At 43.2% G+C, this 17182-nt stretch overlaps 1 protein-coding gene across 2 annotated transcripts in view; it reads left to right on the forward strand.

The window, feature by feature from the left end:
* Positions 1-17182, forward strand: part of LOC124605828 (ABC transporter G family member 23) — a 344743-nt gene that overhangs the window by 114837 nt on the left and 212724 nt on the right. Inside the window, exon 1 of one of the 2 annotated variants that reach the window (XM_047137756.1) lies at positions 848-963. The exons of the other annotated variant lie outside the window; for it this stretch is intronic. The gene's annotated coding sequence lies outside the window, so the exon portion shown is untranslated. Of the gene's footprint in view, positions 1-847; positions 964-17182 lie in introns of those variants that run through there. 2 annotated transcript variants of the gene reach the window in all.

Below are 17182 nucleotides of genomic sequence, written 5' to 3' on the forward strand. Positions count from 1 at the left end.
CGCAGGTGCTCCTGTCTGTGATGCAGCGTCAAGGGTAACCGCAGCCATGGTCTCCGAGCTGACAGTCCATGCTTCTGCGAACGTCGTCGAACTGCTCGTGCAGATGGTTGTTGTCTTGCAAACGTCCCCATCTGTTGACTCAGGGATCGAGACGTGGCAGCACGATTCGTTACAGCCATGCAGATAAGATGCCTGTCATGTCGACTGCTAATGTTACGAGGCCGTTGGGATTCAGCACGGCGTTCCGTATTACCCTCCTGAATCCACCGATTCCATATTCTGCTAACAGTCATTGGATCTCGACCAATGCGAGCAGCAATGTCGCGATACGATAAACCGCAATAGCAATAGGCTACAATCCGACCTTTATCAAAGTCGGAAACGCGATGGTACGCATTTCTCCTCCTTACACGAGGCATCACAACAACGTTTCACCAGGCAACGCCGGTCAACTGCTGTTTGTGTATGAAAAGTCGGTTGGAAACTTTCCTCATGACAGTACGTTGTAGGTGTCGCCACCGGCGCCAACCTAGTGTGAATGCTCTGAAAAGCCAATCATTTGCATATCACAGCATCTTCTTCCTGTCGGTTAAATTAGGCGTCGGTAGCATGTCATCTTCGTGGTGTAGCAATTTTAATGGCCAGTAGTGTAGTTTTGTCACGGGTGGCTTTCCCAAATATCTCAGTGATTCTGAAATGACGGCAATTGGCAAGGACGGTGCGTGAAGCCCAGCCGATAGACGTCAGCTCGGTAGACACGGCGTACAGAGCCGCTCGGCTGTGGGTGACGTTCTGCGAGCACGAGGGCGGCGCTGCGCGAGGGCAAGTGGCTCACCTTGCAGAGGCGGACTCCGCGGCGCAGACGCCGGCACTGTCAGTCGCGCGCCCGCAGTCGTCGCTGCAGGAACCCATCGCCTCGCAGCAAGTGTTCGCTCCCGCCGACGCCAGCTGCGTTACCTACAGGTAGGTTGCGTCAGGCCACGAGCGGGCCATCAGGTGCGGAAGAGAGACACAGCACGCCGCTGCAAAAGTGACAGCGCAGTGTTGCACGTCAAATGTGAAGTTCGCTGATAACGAAGTAAACAAGAGTTATTCGCTGACGAGTGTCTTGCTGAAAGGCGACGTGAGAACAGTGTCTTATAGCACACGTTGTGTTCTATTCTTCTACACAATTCTATAGGACTGTAGTTTTGCTATCCTTAATGTCGGCATTACTACAGAACGGAGCGATAGCTGAGTCTGACACGTTATCTACATCTGCATCCATTCCCTGAAAACCACTGTGAATTGCATGTCTGACGGTACGTTCCCCTGTACCAGTTGCGACTTTTCCCGGTCCACTCATGTATTGAACACCCGAAGAATTATTACTTAAATGTCTCAGTGCTTGATTAATATCTTCTTCCCGGGTTCGATTCCCGGCGGGGTCAGGGATTTTCCCTGCCTCGTAATGACTGGGTGTTGTATGATGTCCTTAGGTTAGTTAGGTTTAAGTAGTTCTAAGTTCTAGGGAACTGATTACCATAGATGTTAAGTCCCATAGTGCTCAGCGCCATTTTCTGAATTAGTGTCTTCGCGATCCTATGGGAGCGATACATTAGGTGTTGTGATATATTCCCAGATTCATCGCTTAAAGTTGGTTCTAGAAACTTTCTAAGTACTTGAGACAAGGAGAACTTCTTATCGAAGATCGTTTGTGATCTTCATTGTCGATTACCGGCTTCGGTTAATCATTGCTACCATCTTCAGATCTGTGAATTCATTCGTACAATGTGAAATTATACAGAGATAAAATTAAGTATACAATGGCACGTGCGTTTTAATTGCTAATCCGTGTTACAACATTCCTCTCCTACACCAGCGGTACAAGTATTGTATGTAAAACATTGCCTAGTATGGGAGGGACGAGATGCGCGATGCGCCGGCAAGTCAAGATTAAAACCACGCCTAACGCCCGTATCCTGTATCACACACTACAGTGCACTTCATTGCAGCCGGGGCACCGCTGGGCTGCAGGTGGTGGCAGGTACTGGCCGGCAAATTTGACAAATGCTGCCGACAGGTGTCGCTCGTGTATTACTGTACTTCGTGTCAAATTTATTTATTTATTTTAATTGCAGCGTGATTCCTGTTACGTGTCAATAAAAGATCCCTAAACACCTTTTCTAAAATTATTGCAAAGTATGTATTAAAACAGAAGGTAAAAAGTTATCTTTTTACGCTCACTTGCACAAGTGTACTTTTGTAGGAACTGGTTTACAACTTGGTGCAATTTCCACAAACAGATAAACAAGAAATTTCTGTATGATATTTTGTTATTTATAGAAATCTGCAGACATAACTGCAAAATTATCAAAATATGCAGAAGTAAAGTTATAAGGTCGGCTTCTGCTATGTCATATGGAAAGAAATCTAAGCTGCGAATGACAACCGAAGTAATCACTACGTATCAAAATAATAAAATTATTACAGTGATAGTGGATGACACACTAAATTCACATAGTACGTTTCCACGGGGTAGTTGGCGACTGCCGGTTCAGTTCTTTCAGCGTCTTTGTGGCACTCTCCGATAGGGTGAACAAACCTGTGGCCGTTCGTGTTAGCCTCATTTGTATCCGTTCAATATCTGCTGTCAGTCCTATTTCGCACGGGTCCCACGCATTTGAACAATTTTCTAGCTATGTTTCGCATAAAGTCTTTTTTTGTATGATTCCAATTCCCTACTATTCCACCAATGAACGGCCGTCTACAATCCGTTTGAGACTATATGACCGTTGCATTTCACATCTCTGTAAATTGACACACTGAGGTATTTATATGCCAACTGCCTTGCCACAGTAGTAGTACCCGTTCCCATCAGATCACCGAAGTTAAGCGCTCTCGGGCTGGGCTAGCACTTTCATGGGTGACCAACTAGTCTGCCGGGCGCTGTTGGCAAACGGGGTGCCCTGAGCTCTTGTGAGGCAAACTGAGGAGCTACTTGATTGAGAAGTAGCGGCTCCGGTCTCGGAAATTGACATACAGCCGGGAGAACGGTGTGCTGACCACATATCTGCGTTCAGTGACACGGCGGCCGGTCGGTACCGTTGGGCCTTCATGGCCTGTTCGGGAGGAGTTTTTTAGCTTAGTTTAAAGGTATTTGTATGAGCTGACCAATACCACTTGTAATTCATTGATATTATAATCAGGATACTATGTATTTTCGTTCACTGCATGAAAGGATCGTGCGCTGTTGTAAACAACTGTCCAAGCATTCTCCAAAGTGAATCGAGGATTATCCTGAAGTCAGTATTGCGTTAGCTCCCAAACTGGCAATGAGCCTCAAATCTTTCAATTGGTAATCTCATTTTCGAAGATATCCAGCGGCAATACGCATATCACAGCTATCCAGTACCAATATGCATATCACTGAATAGTCGATAACTACCTCAAGGTAGAACCGAACTATACATCCGCAACTACAGAAACCATGCACGGTAATATGTGCTTGGTACCATTTTTATTTGTCTTCCTGTTCATTCAGTCGTTGGATAATGGCTGGTATAAATGAATTTTACCGGTGGATAACGAATACTACACATTTCTATTTCCAGTTGATTGCAATTTAATTGCGAAGTATCTTGGAAACATAAGGCTCCATCTTCAAGCATACAATACGATAGTCGATGTGTAATCAATCTGCAAGATTCATCTGAACTTGAGGAAACTGCTCATAAGCATGAGTCAAAAATGTAAACTCGTTTCTTTGAAATGATGACAGTTTCAGGTGTATATGCACAGTATCCTAGAAATTACAATTACGAATAATCAGATTTTCGTGTGATACTTATTGACGACGGCCTGATGACGATAGTGACATGGTATCTACGAAAGCTTTGGAGAGCCATTCTAAGCCACGATGGCTCAGACGTCATGTACAACTCTCGGAGATTTCGAGATGTTGGTTCCATATATCTTGATGAAATCTCAATTGTGCTCTCTTGTATTCAAGTGGGGTGAGATGGCCTGGTGTGAGGACGGGAATGGGGTTCCTGAGGATTACGCTCATCTCTGCAGAGTGTTCCCCACACTATCTTGGTTCAATTCGGGAGCGACAGAACACACGTCATTCTTAATGGAGAGAAATCCGAATGTAAAAGTAATTCCTGGAGTACCCCAAGGAACTGCTACAGGACCAATACTGTTCACAATATACATAGATGACGTAGTGAATGACGTCGGATGGGCCACTGTAATACAAAAAAGAAGTCGCAATTCAGAAAATTTACGAATGGTGATGGGATTTCTAGTTGACCCTCAACATGAATAAAAGTAACATATTGTGTAAATAGATATGTCATAATCATCATCGCTTCCGGGAGTAGGACGCACGTCTAGAATAGTCACCCAAAATACTGCTTTCTGTACAGTTCACAAGGCAATATTGGAAAGATTCGAGTTCACAAAGGGGCTTACCAATAGTCTTTCTTTCCGAGCACCAAACGTAACTGGAACACGGTATGGTGGAGGAAGGGAGTCTGGTTGGAAGGTTACAGTGCTATACAAAGTACCCTCCGCCATACACCCTAAGGTGGCCTGCGGGGTATAAATGTAATTCATTGTCATACTGAAGATACAGGCTGTTTGCAGGACACTTTAGGCGAACAAACGAAAGAACATGGTTGTACAGTTAGTTCCTGTTATCTCTCGCCTGTGAGACATGATGCCAAGCGTATCATAGTACTTGTTTCATAACATGTAAACATTTCTAAACCATCAGCCTGAACTTTGCGCTGTTAGCAAACAGGACACTTCACCTCATGTAGAGTTTAATGTAGTTGTACCCTACCATCAGCGAAAATCATCTTTTTCGTGCTTTAAACACCAACTGACGGAGCGTTAATTCCTCTGTCGTGTGACGTGTGGGACGATGTATTCTGTATTGCACACCGAGGAAATAGTCCTAGAAGGTGTAACTAATAATCGGTTGCTGTTCATCACTGAATTGAGAAATGATCTGATAAACTGTGTGTGGCTCGTTTATCCGCTGTTATACCATACGACAGTCAACAATCACCAAGGCACGTACTTTTGGGCGGCGGTAGTTTTCACCGAGTCGACGTATCTGCGCTACACCCTTCATGCAGTAGCACGTGCAGCGCTCCATGGCTGCACGGCTTCAGATACAGAGTATTCTATGAACATCCTATCCGTCGGAAAGCAGTACGTAGTTTGGCAGCGATTAACTGCACTGACAAGGGATGTGTCGACCATCCTGCACCCGCCAGTCATGCCATCAACTAGGCAACGTATGACGACATTCCGCCACGTGACAAGCTAACTTTATTTGTGTTCTCATGAGTAGAAGAATAGCTTGTGATAACAGAAACCTAATCGACGTTTTAAAAAGAATAACGTTGACTAAAAAACCATCAGAAGGGAAATTAACTCATTAATAAATAAACTCATCAAAACAGAAATCAGAATTAGTATGTCAGCTCGATAATTAGGGAGCTGTAAGCTGCGCTTTTTAGTCGTGGAATTTGGGGAAACAGCAAAGGAAGAAAAGATACAAGCAGTAGATTTATTGATATGGAGGAGGGTCACAGCATCATACTGAACGCAAAAAAAAGTAATGGTAGTAAACTAAAACAATTTTACGACGAAAATTATATTAATATCATACATAAGTAAATGTCAGAATTAAATAGATACCGAATTTGCCGTAATGATATTTTAAATAATGGTTTCCGACGAAAAAACTCGGGGGAGAAATCAAGATATAGGTCTGTAAATTCCATGGTCCGAACAGTGAGATGAGATGCGACAGTTATAACGGAATGCTAAAGATGGAGAGATACAGAGGAAGTTGGCGCCATCAACAAGGTTTTGCCTTAAATGTATGACCAGTGGTGAGTGGACGACGAACAGTAAGGCACCAGCTGCGCTCGTACTTCAAAATCGTGTGATCTCAAGCACAAGTTGTGTTCTGCCTCACCATGAAATTTCACGTGAATCAGAAACCACACACTGCAGTGAACTGAAGCCGTGACCTCTTCCCCATAAACGCCCCTCCCCATTCCTGCTCTCCCCGAAGATGTTTCAGCGATCACGAAACGAAATGTTGGATTCATCAAGAAAATGCATTCCACCACAGTATAAAAGCCCGAAAAATTCAATAACAGTAACTTTTCATAATGAGTTTTCACCCTGCAGCGGAGTGTACGCTGATTTGTAACTATTTGGTAGATAAAATAGGTGTATCGCACCGGGACTCGAATCTAGGACCTTCGTCTTTCGTGGGTAAGTGCTCTGCCAAGTGACATATCCGAGATCGACTCACAACACTCCCTCACAGGTACTGGCGGAAGTAAATCTGTGAGGGCGGGCCGTGGGTCGTGCTTGGATTGCTAGTCGATAGAGCACTTCACTACGAAAGGCTAAGGACCAGCGTTCGAATCCCAGTCCGGTACGCACTTCTCATCTGCCAGAAAGTTCAATTGTAACATTTAAGATCGTGAAAATCCACATTTTATGGTGAAATGCCGTGTTGTAGGATTGGAATTCCCATTACTAATTTTTTCTGCTCAGCACTAAGTTCACGTGTATGCTGTGTGGCCGCGCGACGACGAGTTCGCGAGGCTGTAGCTGGCCACAGAGGTCACTGTGCGACCTGGAGTCCAGGACCACTACCTAGGGACGAGGAGTTTTCCAGCGGCTCCAGCGCGGAATTCCCAGGCGAGCCGGTCACACAAGTCGGCCTCGGTTGCGCCTGCGATCTGACGTCACGGGACAGCCCCCCCGCCTGCCCACGCCGCGTCACATCGAGGTATGCCGCCAAGGGCGGTTACCCGCCTCCAGCTCACTACACCACGCATGTGACGTCTGTGCGGCGGTAATGGACAGTTAATGGCACATCTTGCAACAGTAAACGGCGTTGGCAGGTGGCATTTACACTGTCCATCACACACACAGAGACATCCGTTGCTAAGTGCAGCAGTCCTGGAAACGGCATATCGATTACTACATATGTCCTTAGGAAGATGGCTGGGAATGAGGGGAAGAAAGCCGGCTGGTGTGGCCGAGGGGTTCTAGGCGCTACAGTCTGGAACTGCGCGACCGCTACGGTTGCAGGTTCGAATCCTGCCTCGGGCATGGATGTGTGTGCTGTCCTTAGGTTAGTTAGGTTTAAGTAGTTCTACGTTCTAGGGGACTGATGACCTCAGATGTTAAGTCCCATAGTGCTCAGAGCCATTTGAACCATTTTGAGGGGAAGAAAGCGAATGTGCACTCTGACTGCATACCGTATGGAGTCATTCCAGACGTGGAACAATTCCTTCCGGAACCAACTGCAAGCAGTGGCTCTTGGTCGGCCGCTGTGGGACTTAACTTCTGAGGTCATCAGGAATACAAACGTCTCAAAAATGAGATCGACAGGAAGCGCAAAATGGCTAGAGGACAAATGGCAAATGTAAGGATGTAGAGGCGCATATCACTAGGGGTAAGATAGATACTGCCTACAGGAAAATTAAAGAGACCTTTGGAGAAAAGAGAACCACTTGCATGAATATCAAGAGCTCAGATGAAAACCCAGTTCTAACCAAAGAAGGGAAAGCAGAAAGGTGGAAGGAGTATATAGAGGGTCTATACAAGGGCGATGTACTTGAGGACAATATTATGGAAATGGAAGAGGATGTAGATGAAGATGAAATGGGAGATATGATACTGCGTGAAGAATTTGACAGAGCACTGAAAGACCTTAGTCGAAAGAAGGCCCCGGGAGTAGACAACATTCCATTAGAACTACTGACAGCCTTGGGAGAGCCAGTCCTGACAAAACTCTACCATCTGGTGAGCAAGATGTACGAGACAGATGAAATACCCTCAGAGTTCAAGAAGAATATAATAATTCCAATCCCAAAGAAAGCAGGTGTTGACAGAAGTGAAAATTACCGAACTGCCAGTTTAATAAGTCGCAGCTGCAAAGTACTAACGCGAACTCTTTACAGATGAATGGGAAAACTGGTAGAAGCCGACCGCGGGGAAGATCAGTTTGGATTCCGTAGAAATGTTGGAACAGGTGAGGCAATACTGACCCTACGACTTATCTTAGAAGAAAGATTAAGGAAAGCCAAACCTACGTTTCGAGCATTTGTAGACTTAGAGAAAGCTTTTGACAATGTTGAGTGGAATACTCTCCTTAAATTCTAAAGGTGGCAGGGGTAAAATACAGGCAGGGAAAGGCTATTTACAATTTCTACAGAAACCAGATGGCAGTTATAAGAGTCGAGGGACATGAAAGGGAAGCAATGGTTGGGAATGGAGTGACACAGGGTTGTATCCTCTCCCCGATGTTATTCAATCTGTATATTGAGCAAGCAGTAAAGGAAACAAAAGAAAAATTCGGAGTAGGTATCAAAATCCATGGAGAAGAAATAAAAACTTTGACGTTCGTCGATGACGTTGTTATTCTGTCAGAGACAGCAAAGGACTTGGAAGAGCAGTTGAACGGAATGGACAGTGTCTTGAAAGGAGAATATAAGATGAACATCGACAAAAGCAAAACGAGGATAATGGAATGTAGTCGAATTAAGTCGGGTGATGCTTAGGGAATTAAATGGCTCTGAGCACTATGGGACTTAACATCAGTGGTCATCAGTCCCCTAGAACTTAGAACTACTTAAACCTAACTAACCTAAGGACATCACACAACATCCAGTCATCACGAGGCAGAGAAAATCCCTGACCCCGCCGGTAATCGAACCCGGGAACCTTGCCGCGGGAAGCGAGAACGCTACCGCACGACCACGAGCTGCGGACACTTAGGGAATTAGATTAGGAAATGAGACACTTAAAGTAGTAAATGAGTTTTCCTATTTGGGGAGGAAAGTAACTGAGGATTGTCGGAGTAGAGGAGGTATAAAATGTAGACTGGCAGTGGCAAGGAAAGCGTTTCTGAAGAAGAGAAATTTGTTAACATCGAGTATAGATTTAAATGTCAGGAAGTAATTTCTGAAAGTATTTGTATGGAGTGTAGCCATGTATGGAAGTGAAACATGGACGATAGATAGTTTGGACAAGAAGAGAATAGAAGCTTTTGAAATGTGGTGCTACAGAAGAACGCTGAAGATTAGGTGGGTAGATCACATAACTAATGAGGAGGTATTGAATAGAATTGGGGAGAAGAGGAGTTTGTGGCACAACTTGACTAGGAGAAGGGATCGGTTGGTAGGACATGTTCTGAGGCATCGAGGGATCACCAGTTTAGTATTGGAGGGTAGCGTGGAGGGTAAAAATCGTAGAGGGATACCAAGAGATGAATACACTAAGCAGATTCAGAAGGATGTAGGTTGCAGTAGGTACTGGGAGATGAAGAAGCTTGCAGAGGATAGAGTAGGATGGAGAGCTGCATCAAACCAGTCTCAGGACTGAAGACCACAACAACTACAACAACAACATCATTAACGTCGATATATGGCACGATTTTGAAGCATAGGGCACGATTCTGAAGCATATACTGTGTTCGAACATTGTGAATTGCCTCGAACAGAACGGTCTATTGACACTTATCAATACGGATTTGGAAAACATCGTTCTTGCGAAACACTACTGGCTCTTTACTCACACAAGATTTCAAATTGATTCCTTATTTCTATATTTCAAGAGCTTTTGACACCATACGTCACTAGCGACTTGTTATCAAATTGCGTGTATCTGGAATATCGTCTCAGTTATGCGACTGGCTTTGTGTTTTACTGTCGGAGACGTCACTGTGCGTAGTAACTAACGGAAATTCATCGAGTAAAACAGAAGTGCTATCTGGCGTTCGCCAAGGTTGTGTTATAGGCCTTCTGTTGTTCCTGAACTGTACAAACGATTTAGGAGAGATTCTGAGCAGCAGTCTTAGTTTGTTTGTAGACGATACTGTCGTTTATCGTCTAGTAATGTCATCAGGAGATCAAAATCAGTTTCTAAACGATTTAGATAAGATATCTGTTTGGTGCTAAAATTGTCAATTGACGATAAATAATGAAGAGTGTGTGGTCATCCACATGAGTGTTAAAAGGAATCCGTTAAACTTCAGTTACACGATAAATAATCAAACTTAAATTCTAATACATAGGAATTATAATTACGTACAACTTAAATTGGAAAGGACACGTAGAAAATGTTGTGGGGAAGGCGACCCAAGGACTGCATTTTGCTGGCAGAACACTTAGATGCAACAGATCTATTAAAGAGACTGCCTACACTACGCTTGTCCGTCCTATTGTGGAGTCCTGCTGCGTGGTGTGGGATCCTTACCAGATATGATAAGCGGACTACATCGAGAAAGTTCAGAGAAGGGCAGCACGTTTTGTACTATCGAGAAATAGGGGGAGAGTTTCACGGTTACGATACAGGTTTTGGGTGGACATCATTAAAACAAAGGCGTTTCTCGTTGTGGCGGCATCGTCTCACAAAATTTCAGTCAACAACTTTCTCTTCCGAATGCGAAAATATTTTGTTGACGCCGACATACATAGGGAGAAACGACCATCATAATAAAATAAGGAAATTCAGAGCTCGCACGGAAAGATATAGGTGTTCATTTTTTACGCAAGCTGTTCGTGATTGGAATAATAATGAATTAGTGTGAGGGTGGTTTGATGAACCCTCTGCCAGGCACTTAAGTGTGATTTTCAGAGTATCCATATAAAAGCAGATGTAGAGGACCGCAAAATTTTCTTATATTGCGATGACACTACTGATTAGTAATTCTGCATATGTAGACAGCAGTGTATTGCTGTAAAACTATTAAAAGCAGTCTTGAGCACTTTACAGCGGAAGGTTTATTTCCAATACATGTCAGTTATCAACGTCGCTCCGATTTACCAGAAGGAAGTACATTACAATATCATGTTTGTCACAGTTTTAGATACGGTCATATTGCAAGCGAAATGTACATTTTAACCTGCCGTTTAATAAAAGAAGGCTGAAGGAGGACCTGGAGTATTACACGCAAATCGCAACGCAGATAGGGTTGGCATTTCTATCACATATCAAGTAAAATGGTATCGAACCACGAACATTTATGTTAATCAGAAGGAATTTATCCAAGTGAGGACAGAAATGTACTTATCAACAGTGCGCCATAACACCTTCTTTCTAGTAGTCTGTTCACGCTGACGCTTCAGTTTGATAATAATAATAATAATAATAATAATAATCATGGCGTGTGACGAGGGCTTCCCATCGGGTAGACCGCTCGCCTCGTGCAAATCTTTCGATTTGACGCCACTTCGGCGACTTGCGCGTCGATGGGGATGAAATTATGATGATTAGGACAACACAACACCCAGTGCCTGGGCTGAGAAAAATCTCCGACCCAGTCGGGAATCGAACCCGGGCCCTTAGGATTAACAGTCTGTCGCGCTGACCAGTTTTTTTTTAATCTCATTTTGTTCTAGATTGTTCGTTGAATTTGTTCGTGGCGGACGTCCGATGACGCCTGTTCAGGTTAATCGTTGATTCGTTCACTCAGTTTTTTTTGTTACAGAGGGCAACTAAACCTTCTGACCGAACACGCTGAGCTACCGTGCCGGCTCACTCAGCTACAGGGGGCGGACTTCAGTTTAATGAATCCGCTTTACATCCTATATTTCTCTCCAGTCGCCCACATCACTGTTCTCTGGTTATTGTCGTCTTCAATCTGCTCAGCTTCGACAGCTCCTTGTATTTTTCTAGCAAGTCCCATTCAACCAAAATCGAATGCTTCCTGACAAACAAAAGCAGAACGATGTCAAATGAAACGAAAGGGCAGTTATGCGAAACGCTTTCGACGAATGCGAAAGCAAAATCTTAACGACCGAACTGGCAAACAATCGTAAAAGGCTTTCGTCCTACATAAAACCAATCACTGAAACAATTTCATGATCCCAGACGCTCATTGACCGTGAGGACCGCTAAACGGAAACTGCTAACATGAGATAAAATGCTAAGTTCTGTATCGGAAATTACTTTCGACATGACGTATACACAAGAAAGTAGGCGTGAAACAGAAAACCATTGCAAGTTGCACGATGGAAGGAATGGCACTGGATCTGATGGTTCTGTATCAAATTTACGGAACACTTGGCCTCACTTCTAGCAATAGCTTGTCGTAAGTCACTGAACAACATAGTAGGCCATGTATTTGGAAAAAAGATGCCGATCGTTCCAATCTGTAAGAAGAGTCGCAGGGCATATGCGATAGACCAATCTCACTGTCAGCACGATGTAGAAGCGGGTGACATATTTGTGAAGAGATAACAGCTCCTTTGGTAGAATCAATATGACTTCGTAAGCAACTATCGTGTGAAACGGCAAATTGCTTTATTTCAGACGAGTGTGGACTGAAACGGGCCTTATGTGGAAGGCGGTCTTAAGTAACTGAACATATTTGCTACGTAAACGTATTTGCAAAGTCAGACCTCACACAACGACAGTTTTCGGCAGAATTCAAGTGCACATCTGTGGTAACTTGCCATGTCCACTAGCACTGATTCGATTGATTGTAATGAAATTTCCCACAGCGAAAGGACACAGCCCAAGTTCGACAAACATTTACGCTGTAATACTACATGAAAAGTAGTCAGCTGAACAGTAATGTGAACAGTCTCTGCTTCCTTGTCAGGGCTCAAATAATCAGGTAACACTTTTTATCGACGTATAAGATTATTTCACATCAATCATCTGTGATAGGTTCGAGAAAATGATACACAATGAGTCACCAACGAATTAATCACAGGTATCTCATCTCGAGTTAAAAACTGTTTCCCTACGAATACAAACAATTAGTGACTACGTCCATAATGGGAAGAATGCGACACAAAGTCTCACAGTTTTCTGCATAGAGTGTATTCTGTAGAAGTTTGTCTGTGTTTGCTGTGTTGCTGAAAGACAGGCCTTCAATTTAATTAGCGAAGTTGCCAATTAGTGGTCGTATTCAAAGAAACCCTTCTCTCAGAGTCCGTGAAACAAGGTAGCTGGCAACTAATGCTGGCGTCTGACATCATGACTCCCACTCGTGGCACGAACTTGGATTATGTAGACAGTGACTCTACTACTTGTCTCAATACTCCTAAAAGCAGCATACACCTGGTTAAGTACCTCCCATTTCAGCGACGCTATTTCCGTAACAGCCCGCGCGCCTTTCAGTGCGCTGCAAGATTGGAGAAACAATCCACAGCTTAAAAACTTTATCGTAATACTTGCCAGACCTACAATGCATAAGTGTTATATTACTGAATTAGTCTTGATAAAAACCATCATTCTGGAAATAAAATATGAGAAAGACACAATTCCCTTTACAATAACACTTTCAGGTCGGTAGACTTGTTCGTGGCCATGTTATTCGCGTGCTGTGCCACAACTCAGCAATCACTTATCAACAATAGGGGTGAATTCCCTCAAAATCTCGAAAGTATTAAATGACCTGATGTGGCCTGAAAAACTGTTTACAGTCGAAATTAGGTGACTGAGCACGAAACTCTCAGAGGTTAGGCAAAGTATCACACGAAGAACTCTTAAGTAGAACCTTTTGTATTACTATTGAGTCAACCATTACATAGATATACAAAATATTCACATTAAGTCTTTTATCATTTGGCGATATGATGCACATTCATTGAAATGTTAAATGTCTTCATGATGTTCAAAAGGCATAATTATATTTGTTTATCTGTATAAAGCTTTTTGAAGATTTAGCACATCTGAAGATGGCAACTTTGTCAAAACGTAAATGTGAATATTTTCTGTATTTCTAAGCGATCGTTGACGTAAAAAATATTATACAAACATTACAAAAGCCGCATACTTCCAATTAGCAATCAGACAATTTAAAAAAAATAAAAAGTAGAAACTTAGTAATAAAAGTGAAAGTAGCGAACGTACTAGTTTCGCGCAGTCGAAAACAATAGTATGTGACGCGATCAGTAAAACGTTCTCGATACATGCTGTGTGCAGCTATACCATTATGTACCCCACCTTGAAGCGGGAGACTTGAGAGAGATCCTATCTTCAAACTTATTTTATATTCAGACACCTCATTTCCAGACGTGGGTTCCAAGTCAAAATTTAGTTACCCATACAAGCCGTAGAAACCTGTAATAGAAACTGTGGAACCTATAGAGCCAGGCCGCACACTACTAGTAATCGTGGACAGAGCTTATGGGTATAATGATGGACAAAAATTGGATGTCTTAAATTTCAGCCCCCTAAATGTCTCGTTTACGTGGCTGTGCTGAGTTTGTGTTGTTGATAATTACAGACAAGAGAGGATGAAACAAGGTTACAGCATGTAGCCTACTCCACACTGGAATATTACCAAAAGCTTGAATGCCTACATCGGATTGACGCGTAGCCATACAGTGTTACATGCCCTCATTCTACGAAAAGACAGAAGACGAAAGCTTAAGGTTTAACGACCCGTCGTCGACAGATCATTAGATACGGAGCACAATCTGGGACTGGAGAAGAATGGGAAAGAGAATCGACCGTGCCTTTTCAAACGAACTGTCCTAGCGTTCGCCTTAACCGATTTAGGGAAATCGCGGCTCACCTAAATGTGGATGGCTGGAGGCGAGTTTCAACCGCTGTCCTCCCGAATACGAGGTTACGAAGCTTACCACGGCGTCACCTCGTATGGTCTCATACCATGGCACCCTGGAGAGAGGTTTAAACTTCAACATTCCGGGACTCTGGTACAAAATTTGTAGATCAGGAACTTAACGCCACCAGCTATTAGCGTGCCCCCACCCCTTTTTTTTCATCCTCGGTTACAGAACACCAGTAATTCAGCGAAGGCAGACATAGAACAAGAATCGAAATTATAAAATAACATATGGAACAGCATTTGAAGCCAGGAAAACGCACTGCACAAATATCAACCCGTAGTCTGCTTCGTATTACGAGCTTATGGTATTTTAACAAATTCCTGCCCTGCGCGAAGAGCGACGTAAAATTCCCGGCTGATGAGTGGCCGACCAGTCTGACTTGTGTAATCTCGCCGTGCTAGAAAGCTTCAGTAGCCTCTGCTGCCAAGGCCTACAGCCGGCTGTCAGAGAGGACTGTTGCTCAGACGCTGAAATGATTTCTTCACAGCCACTTTCTTTCTAGGTTACTGGCCAGTTTAATGGGTTGTGGCAGCTAGACTGAATACCGTAACACCTGGAACCACCAAAAATAAACGCAAAGTACATCTATTTAAAAAAGGGGGTAAAACACGCTTGACACCTTCCTAAGAGACAATCTCCACTGCTTTCAATCTGGACATGTAAACGTCGACCATATGTGGTTTAAAATTCAAAGACGTAGTATCGACGGCAGTTGAGATATATATCACATAAATTAATAAGAGATGGTACCGATCCCCTAGGTACACAAAAAAGGTCAGGACACTACTGCAGAAGCAACGAATAAAGCGCGCCAAATTTAAAAGAACGCTGAATCCCCAAGACTGGTGAACTTTTACAGAAGCTCGTAACTCGAACTTCAATGCGAAATACTTTTAATAGTTTCGACAGCGAAACTCTCTTGAAATGTGGCAGAAAACCCATAGAGATTCTGGTGTATGTAAAGTACACCAGTGGCAAGACGCAATCAATACCTTCACTGCGCGATAACAGTGGTGATGTTATTGGTGACAGCAAAACTAGAGTTACTAAACGCGGTTTTCCGTTACTCCTTGACAAAAAAAGACAAAGTAAATACTCTAGAATTCGAATCAAGAACAGTTGCCAACTTGAGTAACTTGGAAGTAGATATCCTCTATGTAGCGAAGCAGCTTAAAACAATAAAGGCAAGGCTACCGGTCCAGATCGTATAGCAGTCAGGTTTCTTTCAGTGTAGGCAGATATAGTAGCTCCGTACTTAGCAGTCATATAGAACCTCTCGCTCGTAGAATGATCCTACCCAAAGACTAGAAAGTTGCACAAGTCACATCAATATCCAAGAAAGGAAATAGGAATAATTTGATGAGTTATAAACCCATATCGATTTGCTGTAGGATTTTCGAACATATACTGTTCTCGAACATTATGAATCAGCTCGAAGAAAACAGTTTATTCACAAATAGCCAACACGGATTCAGAAAATATCGATCTTGTGAAACACTGCTAGTTCTTTATTCTCACGAAGCAATGAATGCTATCAACAGGGGACGTCAAATTAACTCCATATTACTAGGTTTCCAGAGCGCTTTTGACGCCTTTCCTCACAAGCGACTTCTAATTAAATTGCATGCCTACGGAGTATCAGTTATGTGACAGAATTCGTGATTTCCTGTTAGAAAGGCCTCATTTCATAACACCTGAGGGAGAGTCATCGAGCAAAACAGAAATAATATTTGCTGTCCCTCTAGGAAGTGTTACAAGCCCTCTGTTGTTCCTGATCTACATAAAGGATAAGGGAACACCTGAGCAGTCCTTTTATATTGTTTGCAGATGATGCTGTCATTTACCGTCATGTAAAGTTATTAGATGATCAAAATTAATTGCAAAATGATTTAGACAAGATACCTGTATGGTGCAAAAAATGGTAATGAAAAGCACGAAGTCATCCACATGAGTACTAAAAGAAATCCGCTAAGTTTCGGTTACACGATAAATCACACGAATCTATAGGCTTCAAACTCAGATAAATACTTACGGATTACAATTACGAATAACTTAAATTGGAACGATCACATAGATAATGTTGTAGGGAAAGCAAAGACGATGATTTATTGGCAGAACACTTGTAAAATGTAACTGGTCTACTCAAGAGACTCGTTAAATTACAAGTGTCCGCCCTCTTGTGGACTACTGCTATGCGGTGTGGGATCCACATGAGGTGGGATTGACGATGGCCATCGAAAAAATTCAAAGGAGGGCAGCTTGTTTTGTAGTACTGAGAAATAGAGGCGAGAGTGCCACGGATATATTATGCGAATTGGGGTGGTAATTACTGAAACAAAGGCGGTTTTCGCATCGGCAGGATTTTCTCATGAAATTTCAATCACCAACTTTCTCCTCAGAGTATGAAAATATTTTGTTGGCGCCCACCTACATACGGAAAAATGATCATCATAATAAAATAAGAGAAGTCAGGGCTAGCGCGGTGTTCGTTTCCCCGCGCTGTGGTACGGTAGAGAAGCAGCTTAAAGGTGGTTCGATGAAGCTTAAAGGTGATTCGACAAATCCTC

Source organism: Schistocerca americana, chromosome 3, assembly GCF_021461395.2.
Source record: "Schistocerca americana isolate TAMUIC-IGC-003095 chromosome 3, iqSchAmer2.1, whole genome shotgun sequence".
In the NCBI taxonomy this organism is placed as follows: Eukaryota; Metazoa; Arthropoda; class Insecta; order Orthoptera; family Acrididae; genus Schistocerca; species Schistocerca americana.